At 29.8% G+C, this 8,120-nt stretch overlaps 2 pseudogenes across 2 annotated transcripts; one reads left to right on the top strand and one right to left on the bottom strand.

Annotated features, from left to right (window-relative positions):
* Positions 1 to 2,749: 2,749 nt before the first annotated feature.
* LOC111302194 (protein S40-4 pseudogene) lies at positions 2,750 to 3,569 on the bottom strand (annotated as a pseudogene). The gene has a single exon (XR_016328351.1). The product of XR_016328351.1 is annotated as a protein S40-4 pseudogene (transcript).
* A 2,855-nt stretch (positions 3,570 to 6,424) lies between these two features.
* Positions 6,425 to 7,121, top strand: LOC111302193 (large ribosomal subunit protein uL11x pseudogene; annotated as a pseudogene). Its single transcript, XR_016328349.1, has one exon. The product of XR_016328349.1 is annotated as a large ribosomal subunit protein uL11x pseudogene (transcript).
* Positions 7,122 to 8,120: the final 999 nt, after the last annotated feature.

Here is an 8,120-nt window from a genome sequence, read left to right as displayed (position 1 = left end):
TTTTCTTGAAAATTTTAAGGGCAGACTCTCCATATATATATATATATATAATTCAACTATTTTTAACTTTAAAATGTTTTGCCTTATTTAAAATTCAAAAAATAAAAAGAAAAATGAAAAGTCAAGTTAGGCCTCTAATTTATTCTACAATGAGCCGACAACACTCTCCTTTTAGGGCTGCTCCCACGGACTTCACCTACACGTCATCGCTATAGGACGAAAATACTGTCGACTAATGGTGACAATAGTGTGACTAAACCTACAAAAGGAAAACAGTTTTATATTCCCATGACGCCATAAATGGGGAAAAAGACAAAGCCATGAAAACAACGGGCGGGCATACACAAAGCGCTACAAGTTTATACGCTACAAATGGTGACGTTACCGTCACTATATTTGTCCCCACTGTAAAAGTTGATCTGACGGTTGATGATTTCCCAATCTGACAACAAAGAAAACCGTCGTTTAATCTTTAGCTTTTTTCAACAACGACCGGCATCACCCCTTTTTTTCCCTTCTTTTTTTGGTGACAAATGTTGCTTTTATTCTGCCTTTCCTTTTTTTATTATGATTTAGTGGTTTGGCATGTTTCCTAGCCCAAAGATAAAATTCAACAAATTTTGTCCGGACCACTTTCGTCAGTAAAGATGGGAGGTGTGGGGATGTTTGTGTCCTAAATTGTCTTTTTCTTTTTTAATAAAAAAAAAGTGAATTTTTATGGAACCAATTTTATTAACCAATTAGGCAATAAGAGTTGTCTTCTCTCAATTTGTCTATATGTGTTTTCATCTTTTTAGTGCATTGTGAATTTGCATTGTGAATCACTCACTAACACATAATGTGATTTGTTAACATGTATTTGTGTTTAAATTAGATAAAGTGCACCATCTATTTTATTTTAATTGGGGTTTGGGGTCCCAACGGTGTATGAATTAGTGAAATATTGGAGAAAAAGTTTTAGCAACGAATGTTTCAAGTACACTTTTTTTAATTATCATATTAAGTAATATTTTCTTTTAATTTACCAAAATTCATTATATAAATTATATATTATTGCATTTAATATAAAAATATTACTATAAAATAATAATTTACTAAATTTAAAAAGTATCTTTAGACACTCAATAGCAAAATACTAAAACAAAGAAAGTGGAATTACCTCTAATTTATCATTTTTTTTCTATTTCCTATATGATATTGAGAAGAATGGTCATTATCGATAGGTTTCATTTGGGGCCCTATTAGTTGAGAGTTTTAAATTCAGTTTGTTGGAAATTAATTGTTGAGTACATATGAAGATGAGATTTCATCCTATTTTTAAAGTTGACAAACAATAAATACTATTTATAATTGAAATATTTACTAGCTATGTGCCAAAAAGTTGATATACTTAAATGATTTATAAAAGCATAAGTTGAAAGTTCTATTGAAGTTTAAAAAAAAAACATCAATATTTTTTTGTTTGTCATTTGTATTGATAGGGATAGAAAATGGCATAATTTTATTTTTAATTGATGCCTCTTTTTAGTAACATTTTGTTTAGAAATTAGGGTGAAAGTTAATATAATTATTTTAAAAGATAAATGCTAATGGCCCTTGGGAATGGATTTTTTTATATGTATTTAAAAGCATTACTACCTTTAATCAATGTCTTGATTATTTTATAATGCAATACATCTATACATTAAATAAAAATATATATTAAATGAAAATTAATATCACATTTATTTATTGGAGAGGAATATATATATAATTATAATCCTTAAAAAAAAAAAAAAAGCTCTCTACATGAACCTTGACTTTTTTTTTTTTTTAATATGATGAAGAGTTTTTAAGTTTTGATTGGATATAATTTTCTTATCGTATGATTATGGGCACATTACCCGCATTAATCTGTTGCATTCAAGATTTCATTATAGAATGCTTTCCGTAAGGATCGAACCCACATGAACCTCTTGTAGGCAATTGAAATAAATTACATTAATTATGTCATAATACAACTTAATTTATTAGGTAAGATTCACTAAGCTAAATAAATGGTTAAAATGCGCATACATATCCTATATAAACTAAAATATATGCCTTCATAAAGATCGAATCATTAGCTTGACATCATGTCAAAAAGACGTATAATTTTAAGTACCAATTAAAATATCTTATTTATATGTCTAAATTATGAATTATTGTTTATATTATTTTAATGTAAGTAATCGATCAATGATTAAAATATTTTACATTTCTTGAAAAAAAAAAACAAATAATATTAAAATATTATAAATTTTTTTTTAAAATTTTACAAAAGATAATAAAATATTATCATACTATTTTTTAAAATTTATTTTAATGAGGTATGTTACAACTCTCCAATCCTATTAGTATAATATTAATAGAGTATCTAAATTGGACTTGCAATATATTGGATAATTTACGTAAAGATAAATTAAAAATTCCTCAACAAAATAAGTTGCATCCAAATCTCCAATTAAAAAAGAATTTAGTTTGCTTTTAGATCAAACTATTAATATCAGATACATAATTTTATTACAGTTTCCAAAGCCCGAGGTTTAGATTAAATGCTAATTAAATCCAATTATCATCCCTAACCACATAATTAATTAATTATTACAAATAATTTTTTAAAAATTTATTTTAATTACCACATCCGAGGTTTATAAGTGACCAAACTTATCTCCTCATCCAAATTGGATATTATCAAAATTAAGATTCTTCGGTTCCATGAAAAATAAAATAAAATAAAATATTTTTAATTTTGTCCGCAAAATCTCATAAAAATCTCGAGGTTAGAATTACACGAAGGAAAATGATCCTCTTAATCAAACATATTGGCAAAAAAGAAATAATTATAAGAAAAGAGAAAAAAAAGGGCTAAAATTTTCTAATGAAATTAAAAATTATAATGATTTTCAAATTTCTCACTCTTTTATTTTAGTTTAATCTTGGAACCCAGTTTTTTCAAAAATTGCATTTCTGACCATCCTCAGATCTCTTCCTTTCAAAGTCCTCCCTATCCCTTCATGAACTGAGAAAGATGCGATCCTTGTCCTCGCCAAAAACTCGTGAGGCGGAATCCTAACTCCTCCTTCCGACCAATCATCTCCTTCCACGTCATCATCGTCGCTCTCTGATCTCCTCCGGTTATCGCTGTACTCTTCCCTCAAAATTTTTGACCAGTCCGGTATGTTGACAGGCAGCGAAACTGGTGTCCCTCCCACTCCAGTATCCCCTCTACCGCCGCGCTTTGACGACGGTTTTTTTGCCACTCGAATGCTCCGTAACTCAGGCGAGTCAGAGCGAGTCGAGACCGAGATGCTATAAATATCTGACTCGTCTAACTCGAATGCCGCCGAGTCATGACTCATCGTTGCTTGCAGTTGTTGATCGCTCGACAGATATCGGTAGTTCGTTCTCGAGTAATAGCTTTTGCTGCTTGCCATCAAAAACTTCAAATAAATAAAGCAAATAAAATATATCTAATATTTTTTCCAATCTTCTCGTTTCTTCCTCTCTTTGGTTATCGTTCCTGAATTCGATCTGCTTTTATAAACGTTCGCTTCCGAGAAGGATAAGGCCAGCTCGCTTAATTAAAAATTAGAAAAGATAATGCAACTCAATAAAATTACAGAACCGCCCCGCCGCGATTTTCAAGAAACTGCCACCTGGAATTCTTGGTTACTCACCAAGAAACTTCAAAAAAAATTCAAAATACGGTTCGGGAGGTTCTAATCCAGTGTTTTAACTTTCATTTATTTGGTCGTTGAAAGTGGATAGACTTCGTTTGATTCGTTGAAGTTTTTGTCATCAACTGTTTTATCCAAAGTAACTGAAAAGCTAGATTATTTCCCTAACATCCGGAGTTCTAAGGCGACGACGATGATAAGGACACGTGGATAGAAAACCATAGATAAACGCCACGTTGAATGTTAAGTTGTTAATGCAATTTAATAAAAAATTTATTAATTTAATTAATAATTTTTAAAATATTATTTTTAATATTTTATATTTACTAAAATTTGACTTTTTTAAATATTTTAATCGTTTTTGTTTTGATTTATTTATCCGAAAGTCATATTATTCATTTAAATTTAAAAATTTATTCAAATTTTAAAAAAATTTAAACAAAAATTTAAAATTTTTAAAAATAATTAAACTTAATTTTTAATTCGAATCTTAAATAAAAAAAATTAAAATCTCAATTTAACACAATCTTATTAAATTATATATAATTAAAATATTATAATTTTTAAGTATATATATAATTTTTTTAAACATGAATTTTTAAAAATTTTTATTATATAAATTAAATTTAATTGATGAATTTAAAATTTATTTTTTAATTTAAGAAGAATTTAAAAATATTTTAAAATTCAAAATATCAAATAAAACTAAATTTAACTAAATAAATAAACTATTAATGTTAAATATAAACTCATCCGAATTCAACTTAATTCGATATTTGATAACCTTTTACTGCTACGGGTAAAGTTGGGAAAACAAATTTTATCTCTTACTAAAAACAAAAGTTTCGTACCATTTTGTCGTGAAGTGAAAAATGTTAAGAGGGGGTTCACCTGACCTGGTTCTCGGAAGGAGGACAAAGCGTGGTCCCTGTTTAGACAATCGAGGATTTAGACAACTGTTGTAATGGCAAAGCTTACACGTGGCTCCATCCGTTTCGTGTAGGGTATCGAGCGTTATCGCACGTGAACTGGGGCCCCCAATTTTCTCTCTCCCGTTTGGATCTAGCGCGCTTTGGCTTCCAGCTGGCTGGTTCCTGGACATCTCCTAGTGTCTTCGTACATACGAGATGAGGTGAAGTTCAGTATAAAATTTTCAACCCTTAGCTCGAGGCTTTTGGCTAATGGCTAATGGCTAATCCCCAAAAGCTATGGATGTTGACATTATAGGCTAATGCCTTGTTTGGATTGGAATCCAACTAGGAAACAAAATTAGTACCAGTCAGTCTTATTCTGCATTAAGGATTTCCAACCATATAAAACAGTCCAACTCTGCAAATACGAACCTAATTTATTACAACAAATAAATGATTTGTGTGTGTTTTCTTAATTATATATTTATGTATTGTATTAGGTAAAATATTAATAATTTATATATAAAAATATATATTGTATTACGTAGAATATTATTAATATATATACGTAAATTATGTGTTATAAACTTATAATTTATATTTATATTAAAATATATAATATACATTTTAATTTATATTAAATTTACAAATAATTTTATTAAAATTTTAAATTATATTATTTTTATATATAATTTTTAATTATATTAAAAGAGGTTGATGTGCAAGCAAGCCATGCATGGGCCATAGCATGTTTAATTGAGTTGCCAAGTCCTATGGCTAACAATCGTTGATAATGAGTCCGAGGAGGGTCCAAAGCAGAGCACTCGCTTTTTTCTTCCTATGGCTTTCAAGCGTTTGTAACTTGCTACTTCGAAGCTCCTCCCCTGCTGCATTATTTGCCTTGATGAAAGTTTCACATTTTTGCTACAAGAAATGAACCCAATGATATGCTCATCCCCATGCTTGGTTATTGGTTTAATTTGATCCTTCTCACCTCATCGCTGTCATTTGCAGCACCCACTCAGCTCAACATTTAAAACATTGATCGAGAGGTCAAATCAAGATCTTATCTATAGATTCAATTAATTTTGAATTAAATTATTTTAAATTAAATTAATCAAGTTATATTATTATATTTTTATTAATCTAATCAAATTTATTAATTTTAAAAATTAAATTAAATTTTAAATTTTAAATTTTTCATATCGTAAACAAATTAAATAAAATATTAAAATATCAAAATATTTTGTTAAAAATTTTAATAATTTATGAAATAAAATGATTAATTTTATATATTTTTTATATTTTAATAAAAATTTTAATTTAATTTTCAAACCAAATTAACTTAAAATTAAAAATTTTTAAAAATTATTTTCGTTAACTAATCAAAATTAATTTGATAACCTATAAATTAATTGAATTAAATAGATTAAATCAGTTAATTTAATTAAAATTAAATTATAAATACTCATAATCTTGAATGAAATCCGTTGATTAAATCAATTAAAATAAACTTTTTTATAAAATTTTTTTTTTTCAAACACTCAGACTCGATCATATTTATTAAGCCCAATTTAGAATAACATCAAGACTTACCAAAAATGCTAAGTCTGATAAAAAATGTTTTCCTACAACCCATTAATGTGCTAGAAGCCCACCCAAAACTGCCCCATTTGCCCAGCCCAATGCACTAGCTTAAAGTATTAAAATTACAAAATCACCCATCTTCATTTCCCATGTTTCCCAGATTCCTTAAAGGTTAAATCGGGGATTAAGCTGAAAAAACCCTAGCTTTATTATCTCCACTCTTTAAGCTTTTCAACTTTTGAAACCCTAGCCCCCCTCTTCTCCATAAAAGAGCAAGCCGAATAATGCCGCCCAAGTTCGATCCAACGCAAGTCGTCGACGTCTTCGTCCGCGTCACAGGCGGCGAAGTCGGCGCAGCCAGTTCCCTCGCTCCGAAGATCGGTCCACTCGGTCTTTCTCCCAAAAAGATCGGTGAAGACATCGCCAAAGAAACCGCCAAGGACTGGAAGGGTCTCCGTGTCACCGTCAAGCTCACTGTCCAGAACCGTCAGGCGAAAGTCACGGTGGTTCCTTCGGCGGCTGCGCTGGTAATCAAGGCGTTGAAGGAGCCCGAGAGGGATAGGAAGAAGACCAAGAACATCAAACATAACGGGAACATCGGCCTTGATGACGTCATCGAGATTGCCAAGGTAATGAGGCCGAGGTCGATGGCTAAGGATTTGAAAGGGACGGTCAAGGAGATCTTGGGCACGTGCGTTTCTGTTGGTTGTACGGTTGACGGGGAAGACCCTAAGGATTTGCAGCAGGAGATCGATGATGGCGATGTTGATGTTCCTTTGGAGTGATAAAGCGTTTTTAAAATTTTTTTTTAAAGATTATTACCATGTTTGTCCTTTTTAAATTTTTGTTTAATTTTAAGTTTTTGGACAATTTGCTGATATTTTTATCAGATGTTTTTGAGTTTAAAATCTAGATGATTTTACCATTTATGAATCTTTTCACGTAGATTTGCAAATCTAAAAACATTATATGAAAATAGGAGACAATGATGATATGGTTTAAAATTTTAGCAATAATTATATTTGAGATTAATAAAATTAATAAAATATATTTTATGATTATGTATCGATACAAATATGAGACATAATTTTTGAATAAAATATAATATAAATGCACGAATTTTACACTTGGATTTACTTGAATGGATATAAATGTGAATTTATTTATATTCTTTTAGTTTTCTTTTCCTTCTATTAACTATTTGAAATGCTAGTCTTTTGCTGTGCTTCTGCTTGGTAAGTAAGAAATGAATGGAAAATGCAATTCTTGGTAGCGCTTCTGCATGGTAAGTAACAAATAAATGGAAATTGGAAGTTTTGGTAAGTAATAATTTTGAGCTTATGTTTGAAGATTGAGATATCTTTGAATGGTTGTTTTTGGATACTGAGGCAAATAATTTTGTGTTGCATGATCTGTTGGAGGTTTGTTTTATGATGAATGCTGAACTTAATGGATTCTGTTGGATAATTTTGATTGTAGAACATAGAATAAGTATGTTGTGATGATGCCAAAGAATCACATATTTATTCAGTTGTAGCATTCAGGCTTATTTTCTTCATAGAAGTCTGTGAGTAGTTCATTCTTTATTTTTAAAAGCAGGCAGATCTTCTTGACGTGCTTAACTCATGTTTTAGCTGTCTAGCTTAAGTTTTGCTACATTGCTAAACGTTTGAGTCGTGATCGCTGAGGTTATTGGTTTTCCCCTTTCTTTAATTTTTCATATGCATAACAATGTTTTTCTTGATTCATGATGCATCCTGAGGTGCACATTATACACTGACTTATGGTTACATGTGGAAACCTTTCTAGTGTTTAAACCTGACGGTTTGTATTTTTGTGTCGTGTCAAATATTAAAATTCGTGTATTCGTGTTATATTTTATACGAAAATTACATGTTATAGTTTAATTCGACACGAAAACATG

This window comes from Durio zibethinus, chromosome 15, assembly GCF_047325235.1.
Source record: "Durio zibethinus cultivar Kanyao isolate XHJ-2024 chromosome 15, ASM4732523v1, whole genome shotgun sequence".
Lineage (NCBI taxonomy): Eukaryota > Viridiplantae > Streptophyta > Magnoliopsida > Malvales > Malvaceae > Durio > Durio zibethinus.
The sequence above is the reverse complement of the archived record's forward strand: the minus strand, read 5'-3'. Positions and strand labels throughout refer to the sequence as shown.